Consider the following 18072-nt stretch of genomic DNA (forward strand, 5'->3'; position numbering starts at 1 on the left):
AGGGTGATCTGAGAAGACGTTGATTCTAATTAACGGACGAGATTTGAATGATTCGGCAGGTGGAAATGGGACCCATGCCTAGGGATATAGGGACTCATGATTGTCATTTGAAATGCTTCTTCTGTTCTCTTTGCAACCAAAAGCAGTTTCAAGTACCAAGAGGACTCGAGCTCGCCATTCATGGTTGCACTTTTGCTTTAACGCAGTTCCACTCCACCTTCCTCCTCACTGCTACCTCATTTGCCTGCTGCGAGTTGAAACCCTAGCAATTGGAAAAGGGTCGCCGGTCAGTAAATAATGCTGAATCTCTCTCTCTCTCTCTCTGAGTTGTCTAACCTGTTGCATAAGATTCCAAGGCTACAAATTCAATGAGTATGCTTAAAGTTTTTGCAGATTTGGCACTTCCATTGTTCAGGGCTTGAGTTCTTATAAAATCAGTTGTATTCAGGAACTTTATTTTTTTTAGCAATGCTAAGCTAGACCTTAGAGAGTTCGACCTTTCAGAAATTTATGCTCCAGATTTTGTTCTATCATCTTTGGGTTGATTTAAATAAAATCCGAGTAATTATGTCATGTGTTTTTATTTGATTTTTTTTTTTGCCTGTTTAGGTATTGGTGAAGATATGAATGATTGTAGTGTCTCAACCAGAAAGTAAAGTAGAGGATAGCAAGGTAGAAATGAGGATAGGGAAAATTGTTGTAAAATAATAAAGAAGGCACATGGAACTTATAGGTAATTGCTTTCCAAACCAGAACTTGCACGAGTGTGCTGTTGCAGAATTGCGAAATTGAGAGAAGGAGGGCTGAGTCGTGCCACTTGGTCATTCTCTTTAAAACTGCATTTGCCCCCTACAGTGCAGCCAGGTGATTGCAAATCGGTCACCAAGATAAAACAGCCCACAGGCCATTGGTAGGCGTGCACTCGCTTACCAGACCTCTGCGAACCACAGAGAAGTGATGCTCAGAAAAACCAGAGAAGATAAGACTGTCAAATGAATTGTTGGTGTGAACACTGGGTCAACCAACACTCCTTTTTTTATAGAGTGTTCTCAGACCCGAAGGGACACAGAGGTGTCCTTTCAGACAAGAGTCTCTTCAGAATAGTGCACCTGTTCAAAGAGGCATAGGAAGGAAGAGACACGAAGTTCAAAGTTAAAAAAAACAAATTCGAAATTGAAAGGGACACAAAAACATTTGATTCGAAATTCAAATCTGGTTAAAAAGTAAAAGCGAATCGGTGCATCGCACGTACACGTAAACGTACACACACCCATGCCCACGCCTCGGCGTGCGTGTGAAAAGCACTCCCAACCTCCCCTCACATGCATGGAATATCTATAGTGTTCTCCTCCTATGGGTCCCTACCCAGAGAGAGAGAGAGAGAGAACAAAACTATAGATATACTCTACTTCCACTCCTTTCCCAAGCAATGTGGGACAAGGAGTCTTCCCATGCACTCAAGAGTGGGAGGAAGAAAAGACAAAAACAAGAGAGGGAGGAGAGAGATTCATGAAATTTTGAATCTCCCTCCAATAAAAATAAGAGGAGAAAAAGAGGAAGTAAAACAGAGTTGAGGACAGTGATTTTTAAATAATTAATGAGAATTCCGTAATTTAAAGTAGAGGGTGGTATAAGAAGATATTGGGACCTATGAAAGATGTAGAATTGAAAATGATATTTGAGGCAAACAAATGTTGAAGTCAAGGAGAAAAGAAAAAAAGAGGTTGATGAAAGATGAGCGCCATGATGGTGAATACTCCATATCTATGGAAGGTAACAAGAGAAAGCTCTTGTGGAATGTCTGAACTTTGAAGAACAATAATTTGGGGACAATTAAAGATGAGGAATCAGGGACTGCATCTGAAATGGGAGAACTATAACTAAAAATAAGAGGAAGAAGGAGAAGCTGAACAAAGATAACGAGAATGTGGTTTTCACTTTTCACTTCAGTGGATGATAAAGAAGTTTAGAAAGATAGCAAAACCAGGGGATGGAAAGCCTCAACAAATTAAGGCAAGAGTTTTGTACATAAATGATGGGGGGTGGAGGGGTATAATAAAGAAGGAAAAAGGGGTAATGGGGGCAACAGAATTGAGCCCTTGAGGGTAAAGGCTGTGTGTGCTAAGGGAAAGAAAAGCATTGTGGATGAAAAAGAAAGTCTAGAGAAAATGAATCGTGTCAATAAAGAGAATTTAAAAAAAAGGTAAAATCCACAAAAAAGGAGTAGAAAGAAAGAACATGAAAGAATGAATCTTGTTTAAAAGAAATCCTCTCTGAGAAACCAAGTAACAAAAGAAAGGCAAGGAAGATGACAATACCATTCAAGTTGATCAAACTAATGTGGTTTCATGAAATAAGAAGAATGATATAGAAGAAGGACAAAAAATGAAGGGCAAACCCTATGCAACAAGTATAAACAACCACACCAGAATCTCCTTGGACTTTATGTAGAAGTAAGGTAGAACTCTATAATGAAATTCCTGATAGAAAAACAGAGCAAATTTGGAAGTTGATACCTTTCTGATTTCCAAATAGCTGCAGGTAGAAAAATTGATTAGTATTCCTACAGTGAGTGTTGCCCATCCTCCACCTCCCCTTCTGAAGGAGCTTTAAAGCTTAATCTTAATGGTTATGGGATTGAAGGTACTTTGAGAAATCCATTTGGCAAGACTGCGAGATTCTTCTCGTTTATTTGAGGTTTGATAAGAATGTGGATATCCAACAGAGTTAGAAGTTAAGATTGATGTTATCTCTGGGTTTTCAGTGATTGGATTTGAATGGAGATTCAGAGGTGGTCAGAACAAGGATGAGAGCAGGGGGCATGGCATCTACAGGCATCATATGCGAGAGGCTAGATCTTCGTTGAATAGAGTGAATATCTCATTCAACTGGATTCAAAGATCTGTCAATTCTTCAACTTATAGCCCTGCTAGATTAGGGGTGGCTAGAGCTGAGCTGTATTGTTGTGAGATATTCCATAGAGGGTTCTTACTTCTTTGGGGTTATCATACTGTATATTTTGAGTTACTTGTGGGAATGGCTTTCCTCGAAGTTGGAAGTTTTTTTTTGGTAGAGATCAAAGTTGGAAGGTTAGGTGATTTTCCAATATGCTGTTTATTAATTTCTTTTTATTTGATTATTTCTCTTTGTACTGTATCATATCAGTTTTATCATTTAATAAAAGGCTTTTCTTTATTGAAATATGAGAGAGAAAGGACAAAACCTGTTTGATTTCCAACTTGATTCAATCTACCTCTTGGTCAATTGGTGCTAATGGAAACAACTCTATGTAGCAATACTGACCTGTTTGGGGACACACTGGCTTTTTGGGAACAAAAGAATGTACTTGATATTAGTACATGGAACCTTCTGCAGACAAATGTGATATTTAGTTCCCCTAAGTATTTTCTTTTTCATGGTTCCTGTTTCTTTTTTTTTTTTTTTTCAGAAAATGGTATTACCCTAGTCTCTAACCTTTCTGTACTATGTTCTATGGATGAGCCCTTCTCTGCTTAGAGGTTGATATTTATTTCAACTTCTGCTACAGCCCTATGTTTAAAAAAAATATACCATGTCCCTTCAGCAAATCTTCTTGTTAGTTATCTAATAAGAGGTTAAGTCAATGCAACATGAGTGGGGTATAACCAAATCTAGGTTTTTGAGGGAGCATAGGAGCAGAAGAATAAAACTATTCATTCATCCAGAGTGACAAAGTGAATGAGAATGAAAATTGTTGAAAACTTGCCTGCTAGAAACTTGGATAATTTTTAGGAGACAAATGGACTGCATGTTTACCTCTAGTCCAACTGAAAACCATCTGAGAGTCTCCCTCCATTGCATTCAAGATAAAGTACTTCTTTCTATATCTCTGAAGAAGGGCTAGAATCTAATCTCTTCCAGGACCCCCATAACCAATATGACACAAAAATTTCAGGAAAATCTCCCTTCTTAATCCCTGGAAGCTTACTTCTTACCTGATTTGATGGCTGTTTGGGGGAAATGTATTGCCAAGGATAAATTTTTCCTAGAAGAAAGAATATCCCATCAACAGGATGCTTTTTTCTTGTCTTGTTTCCTGATTCCTCAGAATGGGGGATCACCTTTTCTTGCACTGTTAAAGTGAGTTACAAGATCTGGATGTTCTTTCTTCATCATCTTGATGTCAGTTGGTGCTTTCCAAGGATTCTTCATGAGATACCATCTTGTTGGCCTGTCAAAATCCTTGAGAGAAGAAAGCTAGTCTGGTATTCTATCCTATCGGCAGTAACTGGTACTGTGTAGAAGGAACACAACTCAAGGATTTTTGACAATATATCTGTTCAAGAAGATTAGTTTTTGAAGGAGGATTTTTTGCTATCTTTTGGCTCTCAACGCTGAAAGCGTTTAGGCTCAGTTTGTAAAGAGTACAAATACAAATATGTACAATGCAATTTGCACTGCACATATTTGAATTTGTACTCTTTCCAAACTGAGCCTTAGGGATGTTCCTTATTCTTCCATCTGTGGACACATTTTTTAGATTGTTTTTGTTTGGTGTATTGACTAGCATTTTATGTCTAGATCACTTACTGTATATGAGCTGGTTGATACTTGTGTGATTCTTTTCCTTTATTAATGAATACCTTGCCTTTTCTCAAAAAATAAAAAATAAAAAAATAAAAAGGAAAAACCTAATAGAGCATCCATCAAAATTAATCTTGATTGCTCCTTGGGATGAAGGCTAGCTCTCTTATCATTGTGGATGTTTCTTAGCACACTCCCCTTCTTTCCCTTAAGTTGATATTTCTTAGAATGTACCTGGTGGTTGATGTGCAGTTTTTCAATAAGAGAAAAATGACCATACTGTGGGGGAAGCATCTTTTGGGCTTTCAGTGGTCCGATTGGGAGAGCTGATGCTACCAAGGCAGAGATCTTATCTGCCCTCACAGGCCTCCGTTACGTCAAAATGTTAGGCCTTTCCTCTATCAATCGAGGGTGATTCAGCTAATACAATAAACTGGTTAAGGCAGAGGACTGGAGGTCCTTGGAGGCTTGCTCATCTGTTGACTGAAGCTAGAGATATTCTAAATACCCTGAATGCGAAGCTGGTTTGGGTTCCTAGGGAATTAAACACTGTAGCTGACAGCTTATCCAAATCTGGAGCCCATAGAGCTAATATGCTTTCTGATGTTTCTCTGCCTGTGTAATTTTGTTCCTGCCTTCCAAGTCCTTGTACTCTGTTAACTTATCTCAGTTTAACTCTTAATAAAATCTGTTACCTTCTCGAGAAAAAAAAACGACCATACAAGTTGAGCATAAGGTTTTTATGCCGGTTGTTAGTCCTTATATTTTTCATCTTATGTATGCTATCTGGGCTGGGCTACACAAACTTGTTCCACCATTTCATTCCAAATAGGAGGTAGGACTGTATAACCTTTTACCAGTGGGGGTATTCCATCTCCATCCTCTAACACGTATGATACATGAAAAATCGGTATCAAGCTTGTTGTTATTGTGAACCTTGTACCCTACGTATTAACTATTTAGAGGTGTCATTGGTGGTCCTTGCTGTACCAAAGTTTGTAAGCAGACGTACAACGGTACCATGCATGATTTTTTGTATTGAAATTATCGTTTCCCCCCATTATTTGTAGAAGCTACATTAGCATTACTAATGGTATGGTAGGACTAGGACCTCCATGGCTTCAATCAATCTCAGTAATCAAAGTTGCCAATCAAAGTAGGATGGAATTAATTAGGCTATGGTGGTGATGAAGATTTGTGCAATGGTTTGGTTAGATCATAGGAGCCTTCAATGAGCCACATACGGAAGTCGGAGAAGAGAGATTGGTTATTGGATAGTGGTTATGAAACAGGGGGCCATAACCTTGGGGAGGTAGAGCTCTATGGTCATGGATGAATTCATGGATTTCTCTCTCTGACTTTGACGTGATAGCCTGATAGGTTCCGCCATTTAAACTTCTCCTTTGGCTGTTAGAGGCTTTGAAAGTGATTGCTTTCCGTCTTCAAGAAGAAATTGGTAATTCTGTTGCTTGCTTTACAACCATCTTTTCAACTTGTGAAACTTTTGGTATTGTTTGTAAAACAAACATTGTTAATTTTGGTGCTGTTAAAAGGGGTCCGGATCTAATACCAAAATAATCATCTCAACAGTTGTCCCAATACAATGAAAAAAATACATCTGTCATTTAACACGAGGAATAATGAGAATTGGGATCTGCTCTCAACAGAATGCTTTTCACACCAACCTCACAGTCGCATCCAAATATGTATTGATAACATCTTCCATGAATATATGGGAGATATTCCTCATGTGTAACTGATACATACTGTGAGAAGCAGGTTTGGATATATGAGTAACTAATTGGACGAGTGTTAAGCCCATCCCATTGGCTTCCACCCCAAAACCCAGAAGTGAGAGCCCTAAACCCTAACTCAGCAGCTCAATCCCCTTCTTTTTTACATGCTGTCAGTGAATTCACTAGTGAGAATATATATATATTTATATATAAATCTGGTCCTGCCATGTCAGCATGTCTCAACTTTGAGATAAGCAATTTATCTATTTTTTCCTTTTTTTGAATTTTTTATTTTTATAATTCCATGTCATGTTTGAAACAACCAATGAGATGCACTTTCCCAATAACCTAAATAATCTCTTCTTCTAAACTACTTCCTCCACTTTCTCCAAAATAATCTCTAATTCCTATTTATCTCTAAAATTATCTCTAATTTAGTAGAGAGTTTCTCTCCTAAGTTATCTCTAATTCCTATTTATCCTCTCCCATACTTTTTATCTATATCTGTCTAAAGAAAGTTTGGATTAAAAAATTTAAGAATTATTTAAATATTCTAGCAAAATTATAAAATAACTTTAAAATATTTATTAAAAACATAAAAAATAATTTTATATTTTTACAAAATATATCACGAAATTATGTACTAACAATTTAAATTATGTTTTTATGGATTATCAATTTAATTTTTTTAAATATTTAATAATATGTAATAGATTTAAATAAATAAAATTCAAATAACAAAAAATTGTAAATATTTTATAGATTATTTAAATATTTAAATAACTAAATATTTATCATAACTAGATTTTAAATAGTTAAAATAACAAAATCATGTAATAAATTTAAAAAAATTCTTCAAAGTAGAAAAATAGTTATAACATAATATTTAAAATAATAATAATTTAATATATTACAAATTTAATAATGAAATTATGCAATTGTAGTATAAATTATGATTTTATGGAAAGTTAAATTCAATAAATAATTAATATTTTAAAATTTAAATATTTTACATATTATTTAGGTATTTAAATAACTAAATATTTTAAATAACAAAATATTTAACATAACTGGATTTTAAATAATTAAAATAAATAAATTATGTAATAAATTTAGAAAAAAATCTAAAAAGTGGAAAAATAATTATAACATAGTATTGAAATTAATAATAATTTAATATTTTTACATAATATTGTAAATAATTAATTTCACTTATATCAAGTAATAATTCGAGAAAATAACTTAAAAAAATACAAAAACCTCCCCTAAGTTTTCTGACAATCATAAAAACCTCCTCTATGTTTATACTTTAGCAAAAACCTCCCTTGTACTTTTTAGAAAATATGCAACTACCTCCCTTCCTAGACAAAAAAGCCGAAATAATGTGTTTGATTTTTTAAAATGCCTATTTTGCCCTTATGCATATCTATTTAGATGTAGATTTATTAAACTTTCCTCCAAAACACTGTTCATTTTCTTCCCAATAAGGGAGAACCAGAGTCGTCATCTCTTTCTCTCCACCTTGGCCTTTTGTCTGGCATTGGCTACATCTCGGCTTTTGCCTTCCTAATCTCGTGCACCATCTCCACTCGATCGAGTCTTTGTCAATTCCATCTTTGCCTGCAATTTCACAAACACCCACCACTGCACAAGGAAAATGAGAAACATGGTGGTATCTCGGCCTCACCAATCACTCCAATGAGGCTAGCTTGAGTGTGTTTCAAGGTATTTAACTAACACAACTTGCATTTCAACCTCTTTGTCTTGCGCCAATAATTCCAAAGTTGAATATCAGATAAGATTAGACTTGCAGAGACGAATAATTGGTGGAAGACTACATCTACGATAGCTAACAAATCTGTCTTGAGTGTGTCTCAAGGTATTTAGCTTATACCTGTCAAGCATGTAAAAATTGAATGTCCATGAAAAAGGGGTGATTTTGGAGACAAAACAGGAATTGGTGGAAGACGATGGCACACCTTATGTAAGCTGGAGTAGTGATGGAAGATGTCTAATCGAGTCCCAATAGCACTTGTGGCATCCATTGATTTTGTTTAATTCCATGAGATGAATCCCCTTTCAACTTTGTATTGGAAATTTCTTTTTTCTTTTTTCTTAAAACTGAATTATTCGAAGTAAACCCATCAGTCAAATTAAGCTTCATGCCAAACCCATTACTGAATCATGAAGCGGTTAGAAATTACACTTAGAAGGTATTCATCATTGACCCTTGAAAAATATAGCAAAACTATTAGCTATTTTAGGCTTGAGTACCCATTTGGCCATTTGAATACTGTAACGAGTTGTAGTCCAATTGCAACCTTTCGCTTTTCCTATAAAGCAACCTCAGCCTGCAAATTTCGTTTTTCCTGTAGACTATGTTTAAAGAGGGAGAGAGGGAATGAGAGTGATAGATTGATAGACCATGTCTCAAGCTCTTGGGAATTGATTCTATTTAGGAGAAGCCATGGCCATGGGTATGCGATGGAAGGTCGATGGCCTCTAGTTCTTACTTCTTAGGAAGAAAATGAACAGTGTTTTGGAGGGAGGGCAAAATAGGTATTTAAAAAAAATATTATGTCGGCTTTTCTATCTAGGAAGGGAGGAAGTTGCATATTTTCTAAAAAGTACAGGGGAGGCTTTTGCTAAAGTATAGACATAAGGGAGGTTTTTATGATTGCTAGAAAACTCAGGGGAGGATTTTGTATTTTACCCAAAAAAAATAATATTTATTAATAATAATTTTAAACTCTTAATCTGTATTTATTATATAATTATATATACTGAAATTAATATTTATTGCCTTTTGTGATAAATGTATTTTCAATAAGTATGTATAAATTTATTTTGTTAAGTTATTTAATAGAAAACTTTCAATAATTATTGGAGATTAAATTACTATTATTGAAATTTTTAAATTTAATTTATTGTACTTATTGTATTTATTGTGTTTTTGTTATAAGTTATTGATTAATATTTAGTAGAGATTAAACTATTATTTGAGATTATACTATTTATTGACTAAGTTAATATAATTTTAGTACTTATTGTATTTTTGTAATTTATGTAATTATTGTAGTTTTCATTATCAATATATTTTCAATAATTGTGTATTTTTCTATAAATTTCAATAATTATGGGAGATTAAACTATTGTTATTTATTAGAGATAAGACTATTAATTTAGCTGAAATTATGAGTGTTAATGAGTTGGTTTGGTGCGGTCGTAGGCTATTTGGCCAACCAAATTGACCTGGTCAGGTTAGGGAGTTGGTTAGCTGAAACCGACTAACCTTTTGTGAAAACCGATCCACTCAAGTTGTATTAGTTTGGGTCGATTTTTTGGTTTGGTCAGTTTGTTCAAAAGATTTAAACTTAAAAATTTAATTTAATTTTAAAAAATACAGTGTGATTATTAAATAATAAATTTAAAAATTAGATTTATGATATAAAACATTTTAGACTAAGAAATATGGGAAAATTCCCACTTTTTCATATTAAAAATTATATTTAAAATACAAAATATTAATATATATCCATGGTTAGACCGTTCAATTTTGGTTGATTTACAAATGGCCAAAGTGGAACTGATCCAACTTGGTCGAATTGAGAATTTTTTTAACCAAAGACAACCTAAAATACTAGAAAGCCGACCAACTCGGGTCGAGTTAATTGGGTTGGTTGGTTTTATCAGTTTGATAAATAAACCTAATTGAAATTAATTATTGTTATTTTTGTATTATAAAAATTTTATTAAAAGTAGTATTATAAAATATGAATAGTTATTAATTATTTAAAAAGTTAAAAATATAAAACAATTGTATATTCTTATGTGTTTCTATTATGGTCATTTATTAGAACACACTTTTAGGGATGGCAATTTTCCCCATCCCCGATGGGGACCTAACTTCCCTGACCCAATGGGGTTGTGTGTGTGTGTGTGTATATATTAAATGTTATTTATATTAAATATACTATTATATTATTTATATTATATATATCAAAATATATTTAAAACATTAATTATAATTTAAATTTTTTATTTATTTTAAAAAATACTATTATTTGAAAACATTTTGGGGATTCGGGTTCCCACGGGGAACCCATCCCCATCAGGGATCGAGGATGGGGGTTAATTTCAGAATCGAGGTTGGGGCCTTAGGCCCACGATTTCATTAAGGAGTGTTTGTTTTGCCCTTAGGTCCATGATTTTTTATTCCAAAAATACCCCTAACACTTTTTTTGTATAAAAAACAGAATTGAACAAATGTAGCCAATAGAGTGGTTGCCTATGTCTTATTAAGGGCAAAATGGTATTTTTATTTTTGTTTTCTTTTGATTAAATTTATTTAAATGAACATTAGGGTCAACACTGTCATTTTCCACTATCATCTAATGAAAGATTGATTAAATCCATTACAAATTATAAGTGGTGTTTTAGTAAAATGCTAATTATAGGATAGATTTTAATAAATCCATGAAATTATAAGGGGCATTTTAGTATATAACCCTTTTTATTATTTAACTTTCTCTTAATAAATCCCGTACATCGCACGGGTTCCCGCTAGTACTGATTAAAAAAGGTTGACACAGCCTCCTTATCAGATTGGCTTCGATGATGATGATGGTTATTATTACTTTCATCATCATCATCTTTCCTATTTCATAAATTCCTTTCATTTTTCATTTGTCATAGGTGGAAAGCGAAAAGAGATTCAACTCTGGATTTTTCATGTCTCAAATTCATCTTTTTGGATGGGGCCATTTGTAGGGGAAGCCAGTCATTCCTGATTTGAATTTTGAAGATGTGATTCTCCGATCTATAATTTGGAAAGGCGGTTGTCATTTCTTACATTTCTGGCAGGATATTTATTTCTCATCCCTTCTTTGTAATGGCATTTTCACTGAATCACTGGTTGTGTGTTTACAATTAAGGTTTTGGCTTCTGAGTTTGGGCAATAATAATTAGGAGGAATCAGGGGAAATAATTATTGGTTAATTACATTTACCTATATTCTTTTATTTTCTAGGTAAATAAAAAAATAATCTTTTAGTCATAAAAATTCATTATTCAAAGGAGTAATTTTGTTCTATCTAAATCTTGATAAACCAATTTGACCAACTTTCCCCTCTCTAAATCTCCCCCTCCCCCCCCCTCCAAAAAAAAAAAAAAAAAGAAAAAAGAACTGCCCTTAAAAGCAAAGTTTCATGTTTGTGAAATGGGGGGTGGGGTGGAATTTCGCACATGATGATGCCATGTTCTAATTTTTTCTTTTAAATTTTGTTGGTTGATTGTTAGGACGATTGGAATTAGATCTGGATTCTGTTAATACCCCCTATACTCATTGTACTAAATTAATATTATACTACTAATGAATATGTAGGGCACTGAGGTTTTAACTTTGGGAGAATGACTGCTGATGTTTAGGATGGGGGTATTTGACATTTTGAATTATTATAGGTTTGTAATGGAATTCAGAATTATGCAGTGGGGTGCAATATACTTTTCCGTTTAACATTTTAATTACAATAGCTTAAATATGGACTGGCTCGGAGGTTGCAATATACAGTCCCAACATCCATTGCACGAGTAGGGATCTTCTACTATGGCTGTTGGGACTGTGAAGGACAGGACACATGACACAGGACACATGAGTGAGGTTTCGCTGCAATGGCGGTTGGGCCAATGAATTGGCACCAGATTCGAACTTGGGTTTGAGGCATCTTTAGTATAGTTACTGTATGGTTTTCAAAACCAGACCGGACTGGATGGTCAGACTGGAAAAATCGGAAATTGGTCAGGTGACCGGTTCTGTTATTTTTGTCAAAACCGAATTTTGGCAAAAAAAATATTGATTTGGTTAACAAACCATTGACTTGGACAATTGAACTGCTTGAACCATTCAACAGTTTTGATTATTTTTTATATTTTGTCAGAATGGTCCAACCATTCAATTTAAACAATCGGACCGTTTGACCCAAGAACTGGACCCCTGACTGGTTCGTTCTCCGGACTGGTTTTAAAAACCTTGAATTACTGTGACAGACGGTTAGAGTGGGATTGGTATGTGAGTAGGATTAGTTTAAAAAAGGGGACAATGTACATGCACCGGGAGATGTTTCCAATGTGCATATGCACGAGAAACGTGTGCAGAGATTTTGGTTGCAGCCTGCATGAAAGGTGGAAATGAAATTAATGATTCCCTCTCACCCTCTGCCTCTGGATACCGGGCATCATCCAACATTAGGTGGTAATTTATTAATTTGTTGGGCTTAAAAGGCCAGGCGCAAAATGTAATAATATGAGAATTGAAATCAGCCTTTTCCAATAACTTATTTGGTTCAAATGGAAATGGAAACGAGAATGGAATGAGATTTCATTCCCAGGAAAAGAAGGAACGACATTTCAGATACCGTTCAATTAATCGGTTGGAACTAAAATAGGATCATTCTGATTTCAATTTTAAACCCTACTCCCATAAACTAAAAAAGGACTGGAGTCTTTATTTTTTTTTGATAGATTATAGATGGGATAGAATACGGGACTTTTTGCAAAATAAATGACAAAATTTGGTAAATTTACAAATAGGCGATAGTACGTTAGTACCCACCTTTACGTTTCCTGATCAAAACCCACCTTTACGTTTCCTGATCAAAACCCCTTCAGCCCTTTCTTTGTGTTTGGTAAACAACTATTGTGTCTAGAATGAAGATGAGCTATAGAGGAAGAAGTCTGTAAATTGTGATCATCAGATGGATTCAACGGTGGCACCAAAACTGTTTGTCCTAACTATGCAGCTTTGAAAAGCTCAAAGTTGCTGCTCTCTTCTACAATCATTTTCGCAGTAGACTCTCCAATAACACATAAAATCGATTGAAGAAAAACTCGGATACGGGTAGATCTGTTCAACGCCCCGGACGGGCTTCAACATGCAAATGAGACCGTGGGCTTGACCTCGGGCCAAAAAGCCCGGCCTGCAATAAATTCGAGCCAGGCTCAAGATTTGCCAAAATAGCCCGGCCCGACCTATAGACTAAACCCCAAAACCCTAATATCCTAACCCTTTTCATTCATCTCTTTCTACATTTCCTGTTAGTCGAACTGCCCAGTGCTGAACCTCTCTTCTTTTCATATCCTTTTCACACTCTCAAGCAGCCGCAGAACTGGTGAACATTCACCAGCGCAACAACTCCGGTAGACCGGCGGTGAGTCATCTCTCTCTCTCTCTCGTTCCTCTTCTCACTTTTTCTCTTTCAAATCTCAGACACCGACGAGGCAGCGAACACAGGCACTGGTGGAGGCGGCGGTGAATCCTCTCTCTCTCTCTCTCTCATAGACGCAAACTCAGCACCGATGGTGAGTTCTTTCTTCTGTTAGGTCGGGCTTCGGGCTTTTTATTAGGGCCAGGCTCGGGCCCATGTTATAGGCCCGTTGGTCGGGCCGGATTCGGGCTCGGGCCTAACAAAATCATGTTTTTGAAGAGTAAAAGCTCGGCCCGGCCCGGCCCATGAACAGGTCTAGGTTATCAAGGTAGATCTTTCCACAGCAAAGACATTTAGAAAGGAGATTTGGTCGTCTTGTTCAGGGGATTATATTGTCAAAATATTGGCACCTGAGATTATTGTCAAGAGATTTGGCACCGGATTGGTTGCCAATCATAGATCAACCGATAATGGAGTAAACAATGATTCTTCAAACGTTCAAAGACCTTGGCTTTACAAATAAGTGGGGTTATTGGAAGAGTTTCTTTGATTAATTGTGCCGCTCTCTCCCATTCTACTTCTTTCAAGAAACAGCAAAGTTAATTGCAGCGATGGAGGTAGAAGAAGAAGAAGAAGAAGAAGAAGAAAGTGAGGGTAAGACAGAGGAAAAGAGGTGGGGACCAGTGGTTTTGCTACTCTGTTTTGGTTGGAGGGTAGAAGACGTGGTTGAATTCTGTTTTATTTTGATTTCCGGTGGGGTTTGGACCTAGCCTTAGGTTAGTTGAAAAGTTGAAAGATAGAAAGGAGGAGGGAGAGAGAGAGAGCGAGAGAGAGGAAGCTTGCTCCACGGCCCTTGTTGTGGCGTTGCAAGGAAGGAGACAATGAACAATACCTTTGGGTTGAGTCTTGTCTCACTTTTTTTTTAGAATATTTAAATGTATTAAAACCCCCCTTCCAATTTGTGTTTGTGTTGTTTCTCTCACTTTTTCTTCTTCTTTCTCATGTGTGAGCAAATGTCTGCTCAAATAACTAGTACTAACCTTACTACAATACCTTTGGGTTGAGTCTTGTCTCACGTTTTTTTGAGAATATTTAAATGTATTAAAACCCCCCATTCTAATTTGTGTTTGTGTTGTTTCTCTCACTTTTTCTTCTTCTTTCTCATGTGTGAGCAAATGTCTGCTCAAATAACTAGTACTAACCTTATTACAATAGCTAAAATATTTTCTACATTTTTGGCAAATTATTCTTTTTCCCTTCCCCTCAATATCCTCTACTTTAAATATTTTTCAAACTGGGTTACTCAACTTAGAGGCCCTTTTTTTCTTTCCCCTAGTATCAGTACTAAGGGTGAAAGTTCCATCAATATCAATAGCATTCATATCGGTGCTAACACTACTATGATGCGATTGAATATCGCCGACAATGAACATGTTGGGGAATTGGTTTTAGGAGGAGCCGACCATTTTTTTTTAATTCTAAAAAATAAAAAATTAATTTAATTGGACTTACTCAGATTGTCAGTTCAGAATCCCAACTTGATTTCAATAGTTAAAGTCTTTAAACTCCAAGAGTCCAAGTCTCCCAAATTGCTAACTTGAGATACTTGAGCTGGTTAAACAAGCATTTTTCTTGTTGAAACTTCAATAAAGTTGAGAATTGGAGAATCAAACAATCAACCAATTAGAGTTCACTTAGATTGCAGAGAATGTATGAGAGAGAGAAAAGAGATTAAGAGAAATGTTGAATTGGTGTGATGAGAATGGTGGAGGATAGAACTATTTATAGGAATTGAAAATAATTCAACTGCCCAAAATACCAAAAAAACTAATTGTTGGGAGGGGTATTTTGATCATTGTAAAGTTATTTATAACTTTATCAAAAATACCCCCTAAACTAGTTTTTTATATAGTTGTTGGGGGGCATTTGTGTCATTTTTTCTCCCTCCATAACCAAAATACATAAATACCCCATATATAGCTATTTATAGCAGTTAGGGGTATTTATGTGAAAAAACCCCCAAAAAAATTGAAACTAGCTGTTGGGGCCCGCAGGCTGTGTCGTACTGGCCCATGACAGGCCGTGCTGCGGGCTGAGCCGTGCCAGCTCGTGGACTTCAAACCCCAGGCCCAGCACGGCACAAACCATCGTATCGAGCCTAGCACAGCTCACATGCCATCGTGCCGTGCCAGGCCGGGTCATTCCAAAGTTGGGCTAGGCCGCCCATGGCCCAATCCTGATTTACACCTTTAAATACAAAAGACAACGAGCTGTAGAAAATAATCTTTTTTCTGGCATTGTATTTTCGGCAGCTCGTTGCAATACAACCTTTGCGTTACGTGAATAGTAAGGTAGGAAAAGGGGCTCTTCTCTCGTTCTCTTTTACAGCTTGATCACGAGTTTCTCACAAGTCTGTTTGCCAAAACTCTTGAATTTTTGGTGAAAGTTCGGTTCGCATGAATATGGAGGAGGAAGACGAGTAACATTACACAATGCCCTTATTTGATATTTTTTCAAAAAAAAACTATCTCATTCTAATTATTATATGAAAAATGTTATTTTTATTGATTTTAAGGGCAACAAGTTGTACTTATTGGCTAAAAACCCTTCTTTTTTAAACCTTCTTGGCATTGGTGCCTTCTCAGTTACAAGGAGAGGAATTAGAAGATAATACATATAGTCAAGGTAACGTCTTCTAGTAACTAGGTACTAAGAAAATAATCAATAATTAAGAGTCTAAATAATGGTTTTGAGATTTAAAAGAGAAAGAAATAATCTTGGTATCAACAAAAGGAATGAAAATGAGCAAAATTACACGTAGTGGTAAGCGATCAAATCTAAAAGCAAAATTGACAGCAATAATTATTAGAAGCCATAGGACTTTCGCCCTCTTTTGTGAAAACCCGTTGTCTAAACAAGAAGTTAGGTGTTTTGGCCCTGACAAGGCGAGCTAGTGTTCATGCATGAAAATTATTTTCTACTCAAACAATTATTTTCAAAACTTATCTTTGCACCAACCCCTAATATATCCTCACCCACCCGATTGTAGAATTATGCCATACTGTCTTTTTTTAAAAAACATGTTTTAAGAATCGATCTCATTTAGTTCGCATGATTCAAAATTCATTTAGCATTTTCAAAACTAGTTTTAAATAAATATTTATGCATTCGTCTTATATCTTGAAACTCTTTAACATGTTTCTTGTAGCATTACATAGAAGAATTGAGAAAAAAGTGCTAATTGCCAATGTAAATTATTCATTACATGCTTGTTCTACTAGATTCGGCATAGCCTCTGGACTGACACCCCGGTTGTAATAAGCCTTGGCAACCACAGGAGCTTGTTGCATATCCTAGTAACCCCAAGAAGGCCCTAACAACCCCAGGTGTGGTCTTACATACCCTGAAAACCCCATAAAGGCCCTAGCAATCTTAAATACGAACTTACATACCTTAGTAATCCTAGACACGAGCTTACATACCCTAACAACCCCAAGAAAGCCCTAGCAACCACATGCGCAATGTTATATACCCTGACAACACAAGGTGCGATATTACATACCCTGGCAAACCCAGGCACGATTTTACATACCTTAACAACCCTAGGAAGGCCCTAGCATTCCTAGACATGATCTCACATACTCTAAAAACTTATGTGCGGTCTTATATACCGTGGCAACCCTAGATGTCATCTTACATACCATAGCAACCCCAGGCGCCACCTTACATACCCTAGCAACCCCAGACACAATCTCACATACCTTGACAACCCCATAAAGGCCCTGTCAACCCTAGCTGCAATCTCACAAAGCCTTAGTAACCCCAAATATTGCACATTGCTTATGAAGCTCTGGATAACTAGTCTCAGGCACTAGGGATTTACCTTATCTTGCCTATATAATAAATAGACATAAAAATAACAAATCACAAAGCTTGCTATAATCAAACAATTGCTCAAGAACTTGGCACTAGTGAGCTTTGACACTGTCCATCTCATACCAAAACTAGCAGAGAAAGCACTATTTCCAATTGACTGTTAATCTTTCAACACATTAACCAAACTACGTGACTATATATCCCATATATAGTTCAAATAAATGGTCAATGATATTATCATTACAAGAATATTAGTATGTTGCAACAAAACAATCACAACAAATGCTCAAATCACATTGCAAGAGCATTAGTATGTTCCAAAATTTTACACACTAAATGGGGGGGGGGGGCTTCCTATCACTTTTGTGCCATATTTCCCCCCTACCCGATACTTCACTTACCAAAATGTAGAGTCCTAATACTTTAAAACTATCTTCGGACCTTTCTTATTTTTAGAAACCCACCAACAACTCTATCAACGACACATCAATCATGACATACGTTTATTAACAACGTTGTGCAATCATTTGGATAGTTCAACAATATTTAACACGTATCAATGTGCTTGAAGTCCTATATACACCCTTCGACAAAACATGCTTAATCCAACCTTAGAAGAATTCAAATAGGGGGCTACAGACTTGACTCGATCTTTTCCTCTCTCGAATGTTTCTTTACAGAATACCTTCCATCAA

At 35.8% G+C, this 18072-nt stretch overlaps 1 long non-coding RNA gene across 1 annotated transcript; it reads left to right on the top strand.

Annotated features, from left to right (window-relative positions):
- Positions 1-145: 145 nt before the first annotated feature.
- Positions 146-11361, top strand: LOC148800928 (uncharacterized). The gene is made up of 2 exons (XR_016083374.1): positions 146-286; positions 10995-11361. It is a non-coding gene; the product is annotated as an uncharacterized LOC148800928 (long non-coding RNA).
- The last annotated feature ends 6711 nt before the right edge of the window (positions 11362-18072 follow it).

This window comes from Nelumbo nucifera, chromosome 3 (genome assembly GCF_055504915.1).
Source record: "Nelumbo nucifera cultivar China Antique chromosome 3, China Antique-T2T, whole genome shotgun sequence".
Taxonomy (NCBI): domain Eukaryota; kingdom Viridiplantae; phylum Streptophyta; class Magnoliopsida; order Proteales; family Nelumbonaceae; genus Nelumbo; species Nelumbo nucifera.